We start from the raw sequence: 20,260 nt of genomic DNA, 5'->3' as shown, positions 1-20,260 counted from the left end.
CACCCAGTCTATGTGTCTCTCTCACATCGATGTTTCTCTCTCTCTCTCTCTTCCTCCCTCTCTCCCTCTTGCTCTCTCTGAAGATGAATGCAAAAAGTGTCCTAAGGTGAGGATAAAAAAATTTTTTTTTAAAGAGTGGGGAGCCATGAAAAATTATTTTGGATTTGGTTTGACTGCGAACACTAATGGATATGCCTTTGGGCACCTAAGTTTGTTGACTGAACTTAACAAATGAATAACTGAAAACAGAACTAAACTTCGAAATCAAGTCATCTTTGTGAAGCAACACTCTCCCCATAAATAATCTTTTCCCTTCTATATCCTAAATATGCATTTGTGAATGTGATCAGGCTGGCCAACAAATCAGCAACTATTTTAGAGTCATAATCTTCAACATTATTATATGAGTGGATAGTCTTATGCCAGTTATAGTTGGGGAGATACTGCAAGGCACACCCCACCCCCATCCTCTCCACAGGGGCTATATGAGAATATCATCTCCCACAAAGATGTGAGATCTTTAAGTTGATCCAAAGGGGACATAGTTTTAAATGTTTGAAAAATACCTTTTATGTCATTCCTCAGGAGAGAAATGTTATTCCCAGGAGAATAAGGGTAAGTTAAAAAAATTGTGATGGAACTGTGGTGTCCATCATATAAGTGCATAAAAAACAGCAAAGCAAAGCAAACGGAGCTGGGAAGAAACCCCTCTCCCTTCACCACTAAGGAGGGACTCAGAGTTCTGTATACCATCGATTCCGTCACTGCACTTCCCACCTTCTCACCAGACACCCACGAAGCTCCACAGTAAAAGAAGCAAAGCCCTTTCAAGAAAATTACCATATAATTGTTTTTAAAAATTGTAAGAAAGCAAATGAACAAGTTCATGATAACATGGTCAGAATTATTTAAATAATGTAAGGGGGTTTGAAGTTAATAAGACAAGTGTCTGAGAAAGATTCTTAGAAGAGGATGCATTTTGAATCATCTGAAAGGAACTAATGAATGTAAGTTTGTGGAGAGGAGGTTACAAGAGCATTTCAGACCGGAGACACTAAGGAAGTGAGAACTTGGGTGTGCAACTTAATGAGATCTGGGCATGGGGCAGGGGGTGGACTTCACTGGAGTGGGGTGTGGGGGCTGATAAGGAGCTGGGTTTATCAAGGTGGGCTATAGCAACTGATGTGGAACTAATAAAGCAAGTTATTGAGATATGAGCTAAATCAAGCCCCAGCAAGCAAGCCAGGGACCTGATTCCACCACATAATCAGCCCAACAAACACCAAGCATACTTTAAGCCTTTTATATTATCCCTGAATTAAGCCAGAACACTAAAGGCAAGCTGCACTTACAATATTTTACCAACTGACAACCGTAAATAACATAGACAAAACCAATCAACTATATTTAAAATTCTGAGGATCTAATGCCCAACATGGTGATTATAGTTAAAAATATTATATTATATACCTGAAAGTTGCTAAGGGAGGTCTTAAATGTTCTCACCACAAGAAAGAAATGGTAATTATGTGACGTGATGGACTGTTGACTAACACTATGGTGATAATCATTTTGTAATATATAAGTATATCAAGTCAACACATAAACCTTAAATTTACTTATATTATATGTCAATTATATCTCAATAAAGTGGGGAAGATGACTGTATTTACGGTATATATATTGTTGAGGATCTTGTTCACTAAATGATCTGTAAAGAAAAGATGTTTCATCCGGGGTTTAGTAACAAGAATAGCTATGTTCTTTTTTTGTTAAAACTCACAAGAATATATATTTTTTTCCATTGATTTTTAGAGAGAGTGGAAGGGAGGGAGGGAGGCTGGGAGGTAGAGAAAGGAAGAGAGAAATATCAATGTGAGAGAGAAACATTGATGGTTGCCTCACACACACACCTCGACTGGGGCTGGGGATCGAACCTGCAACCCAGGTCTGTGCCCTTGACTGGGAATCAAACCCATGGCCCTTCAGTGTGTGGGCCAACACTCTAACCACTGAGCTACACAGACTAGGGCTGGTTATGTTCTTTTTGAGTAGTTTGTTTTCTTAAGAAAACAAATAACTGACAGTGTTGTTTTATGTAACACAATCATGTAACTGATAATGTTTTCCTCTTTGCATGGGTTTCTATGACCCTCCACCCAAAATAAGGCCAACCTCCAGAAGCTACATGGATGTTACTGTGTACACTGAGTGTCTTACCCTGGTTTCAAATGACTTCTTATTCTCCCTTCACCCTGGATATCCTCCCCCTAAAGCCTTTACTCCAGTCTAAACCTGAAGCAATGTTTGGTTGTTGATACCATGTCTTTCAACCACATTTTAACATTCTGGTATTAGGATACATCTTACAATCAAGGTTTAATGGTTCAACTAGCAAGAGTTTTTCTTTCTTTTGTGGTTCCTAAATACCAATGTGTCTTACAATCGATAGCATTTTAGATTCAGTGAAAATGTGGTAGTAAATTGAAGAACAGACTTGTAACAGCCATAACAGGTCAAGCTTTTCCTGCGAAGGCTGAGACACAGGAGATAAGCAAGCAGTCAATTGTAAAGGAGGCAATGGAAGAAAGGAGCCCTGGAAAAATACGTGAAGGCACCTGGCAATGGAGGCAAACAAACAGAGGACACTGGCCACAGAGATGGGAACAGCCAGGAAGCAGGAGCCAGCAAGGCTAGGCTGGGGGATGGTGGAGCCAGACACAGCCATCTGTACCTCAGTCCACCCTAAGGGAATAGCTGACGTTGGTGTAGGCACAGCAGATGTGTTTGCTTGAGCCTGGAGGTCACCGACAGCACACTAAAGCAGCTCAGCCACAGAGCCGGACATGACTCTTTTCTTTTCTGTCCTGACAAATTCCCAGTGGTCCTCTCTCTCACTCCTTGGAGCCTCCCGATATTGGAGGTGTAAGATGGCCAATCAACAGTTTTCCATTCAATTAAAACTGTCCTCATGGTTGACTCAAATTCTATTTCTCCAATTAGTTCTGGCTTATTAATGACAATGCAGTGAGTAGAATCAAGCTCACATTATCAGCCAGCCCCAAAGTGTTTTACTTACATGCATGAGTCAATCACTGAGATCACAGGTCTGTCTGTCTTCTACTGCACGGTCAAGTTAAAGTTCACAGGGACAATCATTTATCCTATAGAGTACAATTACATAATCACTGTGTCTAGACATCAGAGGCTTTTGTTTCCCTTTTAACATTGTGACCAACAGAAATGGGGTAGAGAGGGAGTAAGAGTGTCATGTGAGAAACATGGGGAGAAAGGGTTGTACAGTATGAAAAATATGTATTACCAATGACTGCAAAAGAGCCCACGGAGGGATTTGGGTGATGGAAAATGTTCTATATTGTAATGGTGGTGGTACCATCATAAAAACTCAAGAAGGACCACACTTAATATGGGAGCTTGTTGTTGCAGGTAAATTATACTTCCATTGAGTTGATTTTGAAGAATATTATCCAGGAACCAATTGTTCCACTAACTCTATTCCTTTTCTTCTAGCTGTTCATGTAACCAACTCACTAATTCTCACAAAACACATTTGTAGAATGGGAGACAAAATGCAAATGATATTCAAATATATCACACACACACACCCCACACACACTTTTTGAAATTAGGATCATTTATTGGCCTAAAAGGATGTTTTAATAAATCTTGTCTTCGGTTCTCAAAAACTGACATCAGGGAACTGTACCTTATTCCCCATTGCCCTCAAATGCAGAAAAGCAAAGGAAATAAAAAGTAATGGACCCAATCAATGGATAAAGTAAATCAAATTCATAAAAACAGTGGAAAATTTCATTATCCTACTAAGGAGAAAAATATAAGTGGAATGCTGTCGAAGTATACACTGATAGTGCTTTGTTGAAGAGAAACCCAGAAGTTTAGGGGTTTTTGCTAATAACACATGAAACTGGACAGAATGATACCAGCCTGTCAAATATTTCATGGGCTTGGGCTATCAGCATTGGTGAAGCTTCCAAGTTGGCTTGATTTTATCCCAGATAAAGCCATAAACACCACACAAACCATTCAAAACTTGACCATCTGAGCGCAGTATTCAAATATCAGAAATCATAGGTGGGAAAGAATAAGGCTTTTGTTCTATTCTATTCCAGTCTCCTGAAGTCCATTTTATTGGCCAGCATTTCAACAATTAATGGGAGAAACCCAGAGTTTATACATAGAAACTGGTTCTCTGGTCCTTACAAACTTTCACATAACTTTTACTGAGTCAAAAGTTCCATTCTCTCTTTAGAAGCAGGAAGAAGAAAAATGATTACAAGTGACTCAACACAAATGAACTGTGCTTCATTAGTGAGGTGTTTTCAGAGCCACCGCCACTGAAGGAAGACACTGGTGATGTTGGATCTCACTACTTATCCAGACGCTTTATTATCAGGGTTGATATTGACTTCCTTGTTTTACTTTTTTTTCCCTTTTTTTTTAATCCTCATCCAAGGGTATTTTTCTGTTTATCTCCAGATAGAGTGGGAGGGAAAGTGGGGGAGAGAGAAACATTAATGTGAGAGGGACACATCGACTGGTTGCCTCCCGAATGATCCCGACAGGGGCCGGGAACAAACTGCAACCGAGATACGTGTCCTTGGCCGGATTCGAACTGGTGACTCATTGGTCCATGGACTGATGCTCTACCGCTGAGCCAAACCGGCCAGGAGCTTGTTGTTTTACTTTAGATGTATCTTTGTGGTCATAGATAACACATTAGCTTTAGTCATAATTTTAGATTAAGGAATACGCACATGCTCATCAAATTTAAAAATATAATTTTTGAGATTAAAAACTTTCAAACAGGTAGGTAGTAGGAAACAGGTAAGGTTAAAATGAAAATTATCAATGTCAACTCATAAAAATTGTGTGTATCTCTTCATAATTCCACATCTGAAGAGGCCTAGCGCAGGAACTCTAGCACTCATGAGAAATGGCCTGGTGTACCCATTAGAATTTGTCTAATGTCCCTCCACACCCCACAAAACAAAGTTATATACAAAAAACAGTAAGTATTCATTCTTGTGGAGCAAGTTTGCCAGTGAGCAAGTACACTTTCAAAAGTTCTTAAGAGTAAGTGAAAGAACAAAATTAAGATGCTCACTGGTTAAGATGTGGCAATGTGAGCATCTTTTTAAATCAGTGTTTACTAGATCCAATCCAAATATGACACAATACTTGATTGTTTCAACATAGACCAGCCATAGATTCGCTTGGCTGCACCCTCCCCATCAGATAATGTTGAGACATTATCAGTACTGTTGTTCTATTCATCACTGTGCATCACACCACTTCAGCATCATCCCTCTATGGTTCTTACTACTGCATTCATAGTAATAACAATGTACTAATAAAAATAGCTAATACTTTATTTACCATGTGCAAAAAATAGTCTAAGAGCTTTATTTTACACAAAATTAGAAACTAAGGTACAGTGAAATGAAGCAGCTTGCTCAAGATCACACAGTTAGTACATGCAGATGCCAACATCCACACTCAGGCAGCCGAAACTCCAGGACCCGTGCCCCTGCTGCTTCATCAATGGGGAAGGAACGTTCCCTTTCTGTACTGAGCATACTTCCTCAGGGGAAAGGGAACCTGAGGAGGGTAAAACCTTGATGAAGAGAGAGATCACAGGTAAAGCAAAGCAAAACAAACAAACAAAAAGTCAAAGAGACAGAATTCTGGACCAATGGTTTACTGAATTCAGTATTCTAAATTTTTAGAATTCTAAGTGTTACAGACTAGAGGCAGTATGCAATTGCTGTGTTTTCATAACCTTAGGAAATAGCCCTGAACTGGTTTGGTTCAGCGGTTAGAGTGTCGGCCTGCAGTCCAGAGGAACCCGGGTTCGGTTCCCGCTAAGGGCATGTACCTTGGTTGCAGTTTGTCCCCGGCCCTGGTTGGGTCATGCAGTGGCAACCACTCGATGTGTCCCTTTCACATCGATGTTTCTTTCTCTCTCTCTCCCTCCCCACTCTATCTGAACAAAAAATGGAAAAATGTCCTCGGGTGAGGATAAAAAAATAGAATTAAGTCCTTTATCTCATCAGTACAAAATAGTATGCACAGAAAAAGGGAAAAGCATCAAAATGTTGAGATGATGAGCAAATTTTACTCGATCTCTAACATCCTACATTTCCTAAGCTGTTTAACAGTAAATGGGCATCACTTTTATAATTAGGAAACATTACATATTAAAAAGTTACTGGAGATTTCAAAAAAGAGAAGGAAGAGACCTTGAGGCATGCAAAAATTAGCTGCGAGTTCCTTTGAGTCAGCCACACAGACCCTTGGATTAAAATAATAGAAGTACAAAACAGTTTCAATTGTTATTTTATCATTTTTAAAGTGAAGAAAGAAAGATAGAGCCCTCTTAGACTTAACTGATCAAGGATTGGAAAACTTGTCCAAGGCAGAGAAAAGCGTCCAAAGACTTTCCGGAAGGGCTGTAGGTTCTCGGAGCCAAGGTGCTGGGTTCTCTCCAGAGTCACGAAATACCCTCCCAGACAGACTGCTATTAGCAACAACTTCCTATCAGCTGCTGCCCATCTTTCACTCCCCACAGGTAAGACCTGTAACGTGGGTCTCCTCTCCCGCTCTTAACCACTGAGTCTTCTGCCTTCCTGCTCTGATTTCTGAACCAGCAAGACTCATCCATGGTACTATGAGTCCTTAAGGTTTGGCAATTGTTGGGAACTGTATCAAAAGTAACTTGTTAATAAAGTTCTTATTAAATAAAATCTGCAATGGCTTATTTAATCAAGTCTGTATAGTCTTCATAAAGACTCACTAAAGTCTGCAATGGCTTACTTAAAAATATAGATTAAAACAGACTCAAAGCTATCCCTGTAGAATGCCATTCTCATGTGACTTCCATTGAATGTGCATTCTTGGACAGCAATGTTAGGAATTTCCTACGACCCTTAGTACCTCTGGGGGATTGACATACTCAAGAGCATCCATCATTTGACCTCTGTGTTTCAGTTAAAAAATAAAAATTGACACTTGCAACAAGATCAAGCAGAAGATGCAGCATCAACCCAACTGCCATATAGGAAGAAAATGAGAGATGCCCTTACCCACCAGGAGAAAGAAAAGTAAGCAAGCCAACACCCCTGCCACTCAGGGAGCTGTGCCACTCAACAGGCACCACACTCCAATATCTTCCCTTTCTCCCAGCTCTGTCCCTCCACCCCTTTCTACCCATGACAAATGGAGGGAAAATGTCTCATATTCTGACTCGCATCAATGCCAACCAAGTCAGGTATGTGCAGCTACCTCCAAGTCTGGGAACACACACCCCCTCTGGGGCAGACAAGAGTTCTGGCACTGTAGGAAGGGAAACATCCTGAGGTTATGACTTCGCCTACAACAGGATTCTCTTCCCCTAGGGACCTGTATAGAACTGGCTGCTGAGGCTCCTATGTAGGTTGTGCAGCACACACTAAATATACGAACTTTGTCCAAGTCTGAGGGACCTCTCAGTGGAATGGACCTGTGCGTATCTTAAGCAATGCTAACAGAGACGGCCTCTGCATGTCAGCCCCAGGCAGTGGCAGTTCAAGCTGGAAGGGGTCAGAGCTACATTTGTACTGCCTCATCCAAAAAAGCCACACCACAGTGCACAACCTGTCATTACATAATAACCTAAAGCAGAAATTAAAGGTCTTGTAGGGCCCAGTCTAGAAGCGGTAGAACCACAAGTGACGTGAAGAATACAGCCTGAGGATCAAATCATAGCACTCCACCCACAGATGCCCTACCAAAGCACAGCTCTTCCCATAAAATGCATATCCACACCTTTCACCAAATCTAATCACAAACCTCTGAGGGCACCTACTGTGTACAGGCATGTGCCAGCTGCTGAGGGAAGAAGTAGGGAAGAAGCAAGATAAACAAGATGAGGGGCTCTGCTCTGTAGTTCAGAGTCTAGGAAAGGTGAGAGGCCACTGGCGCAAATTCTCTGGGGACATGGACTTGGTCATTATCTTCCACTCAATTACTTGGAAACATTTACTCATTACTCTATGGCTAAACTCAAAGAGCTATAATGAACCATCAGTGACTAAATGCCAAGGCACTTTATGAGTATCATTCTGCTTGTAAATAAGCTAAATAAATTAACAAGCAAGCAAGCATGCACACACGCACTGACAAAACGTTCCCAGTCAGCTGTCTTCTAACCTGTAAACCACTCTAGAAACCAGTGAAGGTCCAGAAGCCTAGAACATCTCTACACAGACCCACAGTGCCTGAGGCCTGTGAGCAGAATCCTCTGGGCAGCCTCTTCAGAGCACAGCTGCACAGCTGCGCCGGCCTTCCCAAGGGGATCAGCTGACCTTCGGTATAGAGGGAGAACGTGGAAGATGTACTTGGACAAGGAGTACCAACTGATTCCTATATGTGCTCTACCTCCTCATCACTATCCACAGAGCTTTTCAATTGCCAATGGAAGCAAGGAAGATTGAGCAGTTTATTTTTATTTTTATTTCTTTTTTATCCTCACCTGAGGATATTTTTCCATTTTTTGTACAGATAGAGTGGGAGAGAGAGAGAGGAAGGGAGAGAGAGAGAAACATCGATGTGAAGGGACACATCGAGTGGCCGCCACCCGCACGACCAACCAGGGCCGGGGACAAACTGCAACCGAAGTACGTGCCCTTAGCGGGAACCGAACCCGGGTCTCTCCGGACCGCAGGCCGACACTCTAACCGCTGAGCCAAACTGGCCAGGGCTTGAGCAGTTTATTAAATAAAATGTCAAGCTCCTTCCCAAAAGTCCAGTCCAGTATCGAGGCTACAGCCCAGCAAAAATGAGAAACAAGTGCTTCAAGTTCTGAAGATGACGTACTCTAAAGATCATGTGCTGGTGCAAAGCAGCACAGAGCCCTGTCAGCATCCATTTACTCCAGTCAGAGTGTGTGAGATGTTAGGCAGTTTCCACTTGAGTACTGGCCTCCACGAAACAGTGCCCAGAGCAGGCGGCACCAGACACTGGCCAGGGCTTCAGTCCCCACCAACAATGGTCACAGAGGGACACTTACAGTCAGGACTCTCTTGCCACGTGGCTGTGTGCCCTGATGTAATACCCTGCTATAAAATGAGAAGTCTTTATTAAAGGGCCACATTATGCAAGCAAGAAGCCACAAGCAAATGAAGAGCCTTCATGAGAAACAGCTTTTCAAAAACTGGAAGTAGGAAGCATTATTATTTTCCCCCAATTTATAGGCCCCAAAAGGCACATCAGTTCCTCAACTACAGCTTCTCTCAACTCCACCTCACTTGCCAAAGGGCAGCCTGGGACATCCTAAGGACACAGAGCACCCCTGGGACCACAGTGAGGCGGGAGCCTTCATGTGCAGGATTGCAAGGCTCTGGCCTGTAGGCATCTTTCATGCAAATACTGCAAGAAACAAAAATCCTCAAAAACTGCCAATGGCTTGTTGAAATAAAGGAGATGCTTTTGAAAGAGGAAGCTTTGGTTTAAGTTTCCACATGTTCAAATTCAACAGGAGTTTTCAGTCCTCCCCTAAATACCACATTACTCCTACCTGTCCAACCCTAAAGCAGATGGAGGACCAATCTGCAGGGTGGTGAGCACACAAGACAATATACAGATAATGTATTATAGAATTGTACACCTGAAACCTATATAATTTTATTAACCCATGTCACCCCAATAAAATCAATAAAAACGTTTTTAAAAAAGATTATTAATTTTGATTAGTCACCTGCCTTTAAAATTCTATATATAGTGCAAGTTCTGTTAGCTCTTTTATAATATAAAATATGTAACTAATAAATTTTTTTTTAAAATATGGAACGCTTCACGTATTTGCTATCCTTGCGCAGGGGCCATGCTAATCTTCTCTGTTTTGTTCCAATTTTAGTATATGTGCTGCCAAAGCGAGCACTAATAAAAAATTTTTAAAAGAACCAATCTGCTTACATTTTCACAGCAGCCCATCTTAGGCACACGTGTGAATGAGCTGGTCTTTTACAGCACTTATGTTAGTCTTCATTCAGGGCAACAGGTTTTGGCCAAATGAATGAAGGGCATCAGAATAAGGAGAAAGGATGCATGGCTTTTAAATGGCTATAAACTGTTGCTACTCAGCACTCTAACCTCAGCCTATCACTGATATCCCTACAAAGAATTCACTAAATAAGAGGTTTAGGGAGAAGGTCCTTGTTACTAAAACCCATAGCCAGGGCTAGCCAGGATCCAGATGTTTAAGTCAAAGACTACATTAAAATTAATTTAAAAAAAAACACATGGTAACTGAAGCAGGCAAATTGATCTGAGCATATAACTGATCTGAAATCTATTTACTTTCAAGTTGTCATTAGATCTCCTCTCTCAGAATCCTGAAATAAAAATGTCCCTCTGTGCTCAGTGTCATACCCGGAATGACACATTCCAATAGAATCTGCTACATGCTGAGTAAAAGCTGTCTAATCATGAAGCCTGACTAATCAAGTAAAAGGCTTTGTCTTCCCAACTTAAAACTGGAAATATCTAATATATAACCTCAGATACTTGAACACATTCGCTCAACCCCCCACACCCTGTCTAGGCCTACCACGGACTCCAAGGCTGCTTTGGGGAGAGGCCGGAAAGTCGAGGCAGTCAGGATGCTGGTGCTTAGGGCCTAGTCCTTTCCCATAATCCCTCCTCCTCCCCACTGCTCCATCCTGTTCTCTTCTTCCAGGGCTGGGACAAGGGGTGAAGCGGCAACTCGAAGAGCACAGCTGAGAGCCGGCAGAGGCGAAAGGAGAAACGCCCGCCTGCGCTCCTACAGTTTCCCCACGTAGGAGGCTGCAGGCTGTGAATGTTGGCGGAGATGTTTTATGTCCAGAGAGAAAAAAGAGAAAAGCACAGCACATACTTCATGTTCATTCATGTAAATATACAAAGTATTTAGCACATCAAAATGTTTTATCTTCCTCTTTGGTTTTATTTATTTTTTATTAAATTAATTTATTTATTTTTGTTACAGACGTTTCTCCTTTTTCCCCCTCTGAGTCCCCTCTCCCCCGCTTTGTTGTCCATGTCCGTTATTCATGCATACATGCATATAAGTTCTGTGGTTTATCTTTTCCTCTTTAGTTTTAATGTATTTCTGCATACACACACACACATACACACATACACACACACACAAAATGAATAAACCGATCAAAATTTCTGAGAGGACATACATTTCTCCTTTATTTAAAAAAAAAACAGACCCACAAATACACATGCATTTAAGTTTGCATGATTTTTTTTTTTTAAACTTTAAGAAAACAAATAGCAAATTCAAAGGAAACAAATGTTTCTATGAAACAACCTCACTCTATTTTTCAAATCTTAGCATGACAGGAAAAGAATGCCAAAAACCAAAAATTACAAAAAATACATAATAAAAGAGAGTTCATGGTAAAAAATATATTCACTTAAAAAAAGGGTGCCACAGAACCAGATATACAAGTAAAAATATTTCTCTGTTTGAACTTTTAACAGAGAGGCCCTGAGAGCATGTTTGCGGTGTGATACACAGAACAAGAGTCACCAGCCTGGGGACTGGGTTATAATAAGGTCAGTTGCCTCAGGAACTAAAAAAGTATAGAAACCTGATAATGAACACAATGTTTCAGTAGCTTCAGACACTCATTTTCTCAGAAGAAAGTTTATGACTAAGTAGTACCGGCCACCCATGAACCCCTATACTAACTAAAGTCTCATAACCATATATCCAATTATTAGAAATATAATTACGTACAACAAACATTATTGAGAAGGTACTATGTCTAAGGTAACAAAGGAGACCAGCACCCCGTGACTAGTACACAGAGTTGAAGCTCCAGAATTAGAGCCTGAGTCCCACCCCTACGGACCATGAACAGGCCCTGGTGTTAGCTAGTTTGACAACCGGTAAAATCCAGGCAGGCTATCTGCACTGGGTTTCTCCCTTCAAATATCATTCCACAGCTCTGCTGCACCCTCTCATCACCAGCCCCCATTCTTTACACACACACTTAAAAATATGGCAAAGTTTTGCCCGGCCAATGTGGCTCAGTGGTTGAGCATTGACCCATGTACCAAGAGGTCACCAGTTCAATTCCTGGTCAAGGCACATGCCCAGATAGTGGGCCCAAATCCCCAGTGGGGGGCATGCAGGAGGTGGCCAATCAATGTTCTCTCTCATCAATGTTTCTCTCTCTCTCCCCGCCTCCTTTCCTCTCTCTCTAAAATCAATAAAGAAAAAAAATTTTTTAAATAAAAACATGGCAAAGTTTTATCAAGGACATTTACTTCTCACAGGTATTCATATACAATTTCTTGACAAAAATGTTTCACCTACAGGAGTGACTGCCAAATGACAAGAAACTGGGGAACACCTGTTACAGAAGGAATTTCCTTCTTGACAAAATGCATTGCGTCTAGCTCAGCAAAGTTGTGTTCTTGTGTTCTATCTGCTGAGACGGTGAAGTACTTGATCTGACATTGTAAAGGTAGTCTAAAAGTGTCCGCATTTAAATCAAAAGTAATCAGAAAATTCTTAACACTTAAAAGCAAGAATGTGAGACTTCCTTCTTTAATCACTCTTTTTAGGCGTTTAAAAATAAACAAACAAAGCTCAGGTAAGTGAGCTTTACGTGTTCTGATAGTAATAAAAATAATGAAGTTGTCCACGCTTATTGAATGCTATGCACCAGGCACCATGCTAACCCTAACGCCACGTACCTTTTTTATCCCCACTTTACAGATAAGGAAACCAAGACATGAGGCTTAAGGAACTTACCCAATGTTTCACAGCTAATAAGTTGCTCAATTTCAAACAAGAGCAGTTTGCCTCCAAAGTCCATTCAGTGGCTCCTGCCTACTGCACCATTCTGTCATAACACTTGATAGTGTTTTACAAAACGGGTTATTCACACCAATGGATGGCCACAGAAACACCACAAAAGGCAAATAAAAGATTTTCCTTCATTGAGAGTAAAAGCTGTGACTCAGCTACAAGGTAATTCACAATCATCATAAAAATTTCAACTTTGTTTAGGCTAACATTTTTTAATTTTTTTATCCTCACCTGAGGATATTTTTTCCCATTTTATCTTCAGATAGAGTGGGAGGGAGGGAGAGAGAGAGAGAACATAGATGTCAGGAAGACACAATGACTGCTTGCCTCCTGCACAACCCCAACCAGTGCAACCGCAACCGCAACCAAGGTACGTGCCCTTGACCCGAATCAAACCTGAGACTCATTGGTCCATGGGCCGACACTAACCACCGAGCCAAACCTGCCAGGGCTAGGCTAACTTTTAAATAGATTGGTAAGGTTGCATCAATATATCAAAGTACAAAAGCAAAGAGGTACCCTGATATTTAAAAAATTAAATTATACACACAGATAAGGTGAACTCTATTCAATTTTTTAAGAAAAAAATCCTTTAACAATTTATAGTATATGCTTTTCCTTATAAGGACCAAAGGAATCTAAGAAGCTCAGAAACTCTAATAGTTGATGTTCCATCAGACATCACCAGCACCAGGGACATACAATTGTATGTCACAATCCAGGGGTCACCTTAGTGGTATTTTCACTAGTTTCCAGGAAAGAAAAAAATTAACAATGTGGTGAGTTTTTGACAAAACTAAATGTACCCACTGTTTAAATTCTAATTATATCCTTCCTTCTATTCTGTTTATGAGAGTCCTTTATTTTATTAAATGCGGTATCAAGATATAGTGGTGCTTTTGTTGTAGTGTGCTTCTCAGCACATTTAAAAGAAGTTAGAAAGTCTGTTTATCCAACATTTTATTTCTACTGGTTTTTAAAAATTTGGTCTTCAACTCTAGAAACCAATCTATGGGCAAGGATAGCAAGAAGCCACCCTTGGAAAAAAACTAGTTAATAACCTGCCTAGAGAGCCTTTTTTTTTTAAGTCCCTTGGGAGTACAGTAGACCAGCAATTTTGGAAAATTATTTCCACTGAATAATTCATCATAAAAATGCAGACTAAGCTGCCATCCTCAAGAGAGGAATACAGTTCTAACTATCAAAGCCAGCAAAACTTCAAGGCTTAAAAAAAAATTAAAGTGACATTACCATGCTAATGTTACCTATTTGTACTGTAACTCTAGATCAAAAAAGCAGATGTTTAAAACTGGATAAGGCTGCTCAAATTTAACACCATTATCTTGATAAGTTTTCCCTACCACACTCATCCCTACTTAAAACATTACCCAAGAGAAACAAGTATTTTAAGGATCTTTCTCAATGTAATAATGTAACCATTCCCTGTTACAATCTGTAGGGTGAATGCTAAGTTTTAATTAACTATATAAATAAAAGCAGTTAAGGATAAAAAGCAAAAAGGCAAAACAGAACACTCTAACAGTTTGTTACCCAATTTTTAAAAAGGACAGTTACAACTGCAAGGTCAGCTGTAAACCTTTACACATTCTCTGCTTGGTTGAGATAATAGATATGTGCACACACTAAGCATCAATTCTGAGGGCTTGTTTTATGAAACCACAGAATGGATGTATATCTAAAGGCTTGTTAATCAGATCAACAAACTATATGTAAATTTACTGAATATGGCCTTTCTAAAATTTGAGATTTTGGAAATCTACCCCATTCAGTTCACCACTGTTTGCCCTTTCTGATTTTCCTCTGAGGCTCCGAGCTGGAGATACATAGATATTTGTGGCCATTTGTGGTGGGTGTAACAATCTAGGGAGTGTCTCCTCAAGACAACACAACAGCAAAGGGAAAAGCTTCCCTTAACTCAAAGGCTTCCTTCCTGTTCTCTGTTAAAAAAAAAAACAAAAAAAACAAAAAACAAGGCTCCAAATTTCTTCCCTCAAGGGAACTGCAAACAGAGGCTGTCCTCATACCTCTTCTGACAGCAGCAAAGCTCATCACACCTATAGACCAGACTCTGAAGGAACCCACATATTCCACAACTCCACTCTGCTTTCAAAAGAAAGGGTAAGAGGCACAAACCAAAGGGAGACACACACACACACACACACACACACACACACACACACACACGAGTTGTCCAACCACCAAAGATCAGAAATACTGGGGATTAACCCAAGTTTGGTAGAGTTGTAACAGAATCCTCAGAAACAAAACAAGCTGCCCAAGGAAGCTTTAAGCTAACAGCTGTGAAAATGTCATTTCTCCACCCCCATACATACATACTTATTGCATAAAACAGCTGTACGCCTGCAAGAACAGTTTAAAGATCACTGGGTCCTGAAAGAACACAACTGTACAAAAGGAAAACAAACTGAAATGTCCAAATCAAAGGATTCACAATGCCCTGCAGCCACATGCAAAAGCTGCTGTCCCAGCAAAGGAAGGAGGCATGCAGAATGTCTGTGAAGGACAGAGGCTCCTCAGCCAGCTGATGACGACCTCGGGTATCTGGAGTTGGAGCTGTCTTATTTCACTTGACACCTTCAGTTCTCTCACCAGCTACTGCAGGCAAACCGAGCTTGCGAGAACAGTGATCCTGTCCTCCCCAGCTTTCCTAACTCTCTGACAAGAAGTAAATTACAAGGCAACACATTTCAGTTCCTATAAATTTTACCTACTTACTCTATTTGACTCAACTTTACATTTAAGTATAGCGAGGACAAATCTGAACTTTAGAGCTTAAAAAAAACAGATGACCTAGTCTAGCCCTCAATTTTACAGATGAAGAAACTCAGATGGAAAAGGATTAGGGCTCACTCAAGGATACAGACCAAGTCAGGGACAGAACCAGGAGGCACCCATTCTTCCCACCCTGCTTTTCCTGCCATGCCGATCCTCTGCACAGATGGGGTACAGGAGCTGAAGTTGGTATCAGCACACAGTTAAAGGGGCTAAAGCAGGAAACAAGGGTCCATAGGCCACTGGAAAGCTGAAGACCTGTGTTTCCCCAAAGTCAGTACAGGTGAAGGGACAGACAAGTACCCTGCACCTAGACAATTTGGGTCATTCCTTTCCCTTCTGCTGAAATTCAAGTACAAACAAATAAGGGGAGGTATTATGGTTAAATACACCTGGCTAGGAATAGGAGGCTTTTTCTAAAAATGGGAGAGAATTTATTTCTGAGGCTTTACCTTCACAATAATACACACCCTTGGCACAGGAAGACCCTGTTCAAGTTCATGAATTGCCTTTAATGAGGTAAATATTTAGGCTGATTTTATGAGGCTTTCAGACATTCATTTTGAGAAAGTTAATGGTTCTGAGGATTAGCTTATGTGATCACAATTAAAATGGTAAAATAAACCGAAGGACAACTTGTGAAAGTGGGTTTTAAAACCTGGTTTATTACACTAGATCAGTGGATTTCAACCTTGGCTACACATGAGAATAAAGTGCCAACCATGTGAGACAGTTGCCTTAGACATTCAACCTGGTCAGTCCTTCAGATGACTACACCCCCAGACTTCCAGTCTTCACAGATGAGGCCCCAGACATTGTGGAGAAGAGACATATCATATCTACTCTGCTCTGTCCAATTCCTGACCCTCAGAATCCATGAACATAAGAAAGTGGTTGTTTTAGACCTCTAAGTTTTAGTGTGATTTGTTTAGCAACAGTAGTAACTGGGACACCTGGGAAGTACTTAAAAATCCCAATGTCCAAGTTGCACTGCAGCCCAATTAAGCCAGAATCTCTAGGTGTGGGATCCAGGCATCTATCTGTAAAACACCCCAGGTAATTCTAATGTGCAACCGTGGTTGAGAACCATCTCTAGGTCTATGCTGTCCAATACACTAGGCACCTGCCATATGTAGCTATTTAAATTAATAAAAAATAAATTTAAAATTCAATTCTTTGATTGCACTAGCCACATTTCAAGTGCACAATACTCACATATAGTTAGTGGCTACCATAATGAATAGGAGATATATGGAACATGTGCATCAACACAGAAGACTCTATTGGACAGTGCTGGTCTAGACCAGTGGTGCTCAAAGCTTGGTTCTGAGCTGACAGCATCACCTGGAAATTTGTTACAAATGCAAATTCTCAAGCCACACACCAGGCCTGCTGGATAGAACCTTTGTGGGGGAGAGGGGCTCTCCAGATAATATAATCCTTTGCACACTCAAGTGAGAAAACCACTGCTCTGGTTACAGCCCATACAAAATAATGTTTTCCATGACCTATCTCATACTTATATCTGAAAATTATCAACTTTTAACTCCATTATAATGAAAGAGGATAGTTTATATTGTCATAAAATTTCAAAGATACATTTTTATATTGGCAAGCTTGTTTAGAAGAAATGCCTTTCAGTTGACAAAGAATTATTTAAAAGTTTCATAAAGATGCTCTCATTGATAATTGTTAAGAAACAACCTTAAAAATATAGAAATGGTTAAAAATTTTAAAACAACACACTATTCATTAAAATTACAGAAGTGGGCAAAAGTAGGTTTACAGTTGTAAATACACAAAACAGTTTATTTTTTTATTATTATTACTTATTATTTATTGTATTATTTTCCATATAAACAACTGTATATCTACATTTGCCCACCCCTATCTAATTGTGAAAACTATGCTTCATGACAACATACAAATCGGAGAAATGCAAAACAAAACTGTAATTGCAAATATTTATATTATATGAATAAAGACAATATGAAAGTAGAGAAAAAATAAAAATAACTGATTTGTTAAGCTTGGTTGAACAATGACCCCAACCCTTTTATTTCTGCCATGCTTCTTGTAGTTACCTGTGCAAAAATATATTAGACTATCTAAGGAAGCAATGAAAAAAAAATACAGTTGTGTTTTGATGTGAAAAGTGTATTCCAAGAACATTTGGTAAAATAGTTATAATACTTTATCAATAATTCACTGAACTGAGCATTTCAGAGTAACATGAAATAAAGACGGGATTGAAGCAAATGATGAGGCCTGGACTGAGTGTCCTTCTAACACTGAAAGTCCACAAGAACTTCTCCTCTCTTCTCTTTCAAACTTAGATACTACAATCAAATATAAGAACTATGCATTTTTACAAATAAATTTATAGAGATGGAAAAACTTAATTTTTTTCCTTTATTTATTTAGTTTCCACATAGGTTGAGTGGTAAAATGCCAAATAAATCCAACAACTATGTAGCCTGCTCCTCCATAATGCATTGTTTTGTTTGTATTGGTCTCTATCTTTAATGCTAAGGATATATTTCAGGTGTAACTATATTCAGGTAGACTCTGAGCTTTCTCTGGAGTAAAACTATATATGATTTGTGTGTTCTCAGTACCTATATTCAAGAATGTCCACTGAGCATACACAAATCATTTTGTATGTGCTCTTTGCTATTAAAAAAAATTATTAGAAAATTTTATCAAGTACCCTTTTTAACTTCCAACAATAGAAATAAAAATAATGATTCTCTTAAGAGCCTATGTAAATGCTAGAATTGAAGGTAGTAGCTGCCATCCAAACAGCTTTAGACTTTCCAACAGAAACACTGGAAGATAAAAGACATTAGGGCAACTAAGAGCTTTCATTTCATACCCATCAGAACTATCAATGAGGTGGGTGGGTAGAAAGAAGACTATTTTCTTGGTTTCAAAAAAACCTTACCTCCCAAGCACCCTTTCTCAGGAACGTAATAAAGAATGCGCTTTTAAAATTGAGGCAGTAAACCAAGAAGGAAAAGGAAAACAGAGAAACAAGACATCGCATAGAGAAGACAGGTGAAGGGAATCCTCAGAATGATGAGATGGAAACCTCAGGACAGCAGCTAACCCAGGCAGAGAAGGCCACCAGTTCACAAAGAAGAATGTCAGAAGGGTCAAGGAGAAATGTCTCTAAGAAAATGATATCAAGGGAGTACTTGATCTGCCTGAATGTCTTGAAATGAGACTTAGGCAAAGGGCAGACAATAAATGCTGAATTAAGGACAAGTACATAGAAAAAGCAGCAAATTAAAGAAAAGGGAAAAACAGAAATAAATAACTGTTAACACCAGGAGTAACAAAAAGTTCTTCTGACAGGAAAAGAGATCACAGAAGGGTACATTGTTCAACTATAAACAGTGTTCCATTCGGTCATATAAATACTGTAAACACTAAATATTGATACAACCCAAATTATGATATAACTATATTGGGAATATGGGGAATGGAAGGAATTTGGGGTGGGCTGGAGACAGGACACAGAAGAGAACAAAGAGAGCAAATAAAAAACTAGCACTACCAGCATGTCTCTCCGAAATATGGAAGGAAATTCCAAAAGAATGAGCTAAAATTGATGTATGTAGTTGCCTCTAAGGAAAGAAATAAAGATAATTTTTTTAAATCATGGCCTTTATAAATTATAGAACTACTTTACACTTTCAACTATGTACACTGATTTAAATGTACAGGGTGGGATGTTAGTGCTGTGTCTCAGTTGGTTGAATGTTGTTCCATATACCAAAAGGTGGTGGATTTGATTACCAGTCAGAATACACACCCAGACTGTGGGTTCAATCTCCAGTGGGGAGCATATGGGAGGCAGCCAATTGATGTTTCTCTCTCACATCAATGTCTGTGTCTCTGTCTCTATCTGTCTGTCTCTCTCTCTCCCCATCCCTTTTCTCTCTGTCTCAAATCAATTTTTAAAAAATATACTGGGGTGAGGATTGAAATAAATTTTTTATTTTTATTTATTTTTGTGTGTGTGTGGTATGTGCCCCTAGCAGGAACCGAACCCAGGACTCTCTGGTCCGCAGGCCAACGGTCAACCACTGAGCCAAACTGGTCAGGGCGAAATAAAATTTTTAAATAAATAAATAAACAAACAAACAAGGTGGGGAAAAAGTAGGTTTACAGTTATTCACATGGAAAATACAATAATTAATAATAATACAAGAATAAACTGTGTTTGGAGTACTCACAACTGTCAACCTATTTTTGCCAAACCCTATATATATATACACATATATAATATACACACATATATATCTAGACTCCAACCTCTTGCCCACTAAACTTACATTTTTCAAATTATAAATTTGAGACCTATTAATGGATTGTGAAATTAATTTAGTAAGTCACAATCACCATTTCTAAAATGAATTAGAACAGAGGGGATGGAAAATAACTGACACTGCATTTTGCAAAGTTTTTCATGAGCCTTCACACACACATAAACACAATTCATAATGTAAAATATATTTTTAACTGGAGACTATGAACAAAATAACTTTGAAT

At 39.6% G+C, this 20,260-nt stretch overlaps 1 protein-coding gene and 1 non-coding gene across 4 annotated transcripts in view; both read right to left on the bottom strand.

Annotated features, from left to right (window-relative positions):
• Positions 1-20,260, bottom strand: part of KIF13A (kinesin family member 13A) — a 208,697-nt gene that overhangs the window by 183,095 nt on the left and 5,342 nt on the right. The gene's annotated exons all lie outside the window — the stretch shown is intronic.
• LOC118627313 lies at positions 9,856-9,958 on the bottom strand. Its single transcript, XR_004959076.1, has one exon. It is a non-coding gene; the product is annotated as a U6 spliceosomal RNA (small nuclear RNA).

The sequence above is a fragment of the Molossus molossus genome, unplaced genomic scaffold (genome assembly GCF_014108415.1).
Source record: "Molossus molossus isolate mMolMol1 unplaced genomic scaffold, mMolMol1.p scaffold_m16_p_12, whole genome shotgun sequence".
Lineage (NCBI taxonomy): Eukaryota > Metazoa > Chordata > Mammalia > Chiroptera > Molossidae > Molossus > Molossus molossus.
The sequence above is the reverse complement of the archived record's forward strand: the minus strand, read 5'-3'. Positions and strand labels throughout refer to the sequence as shown.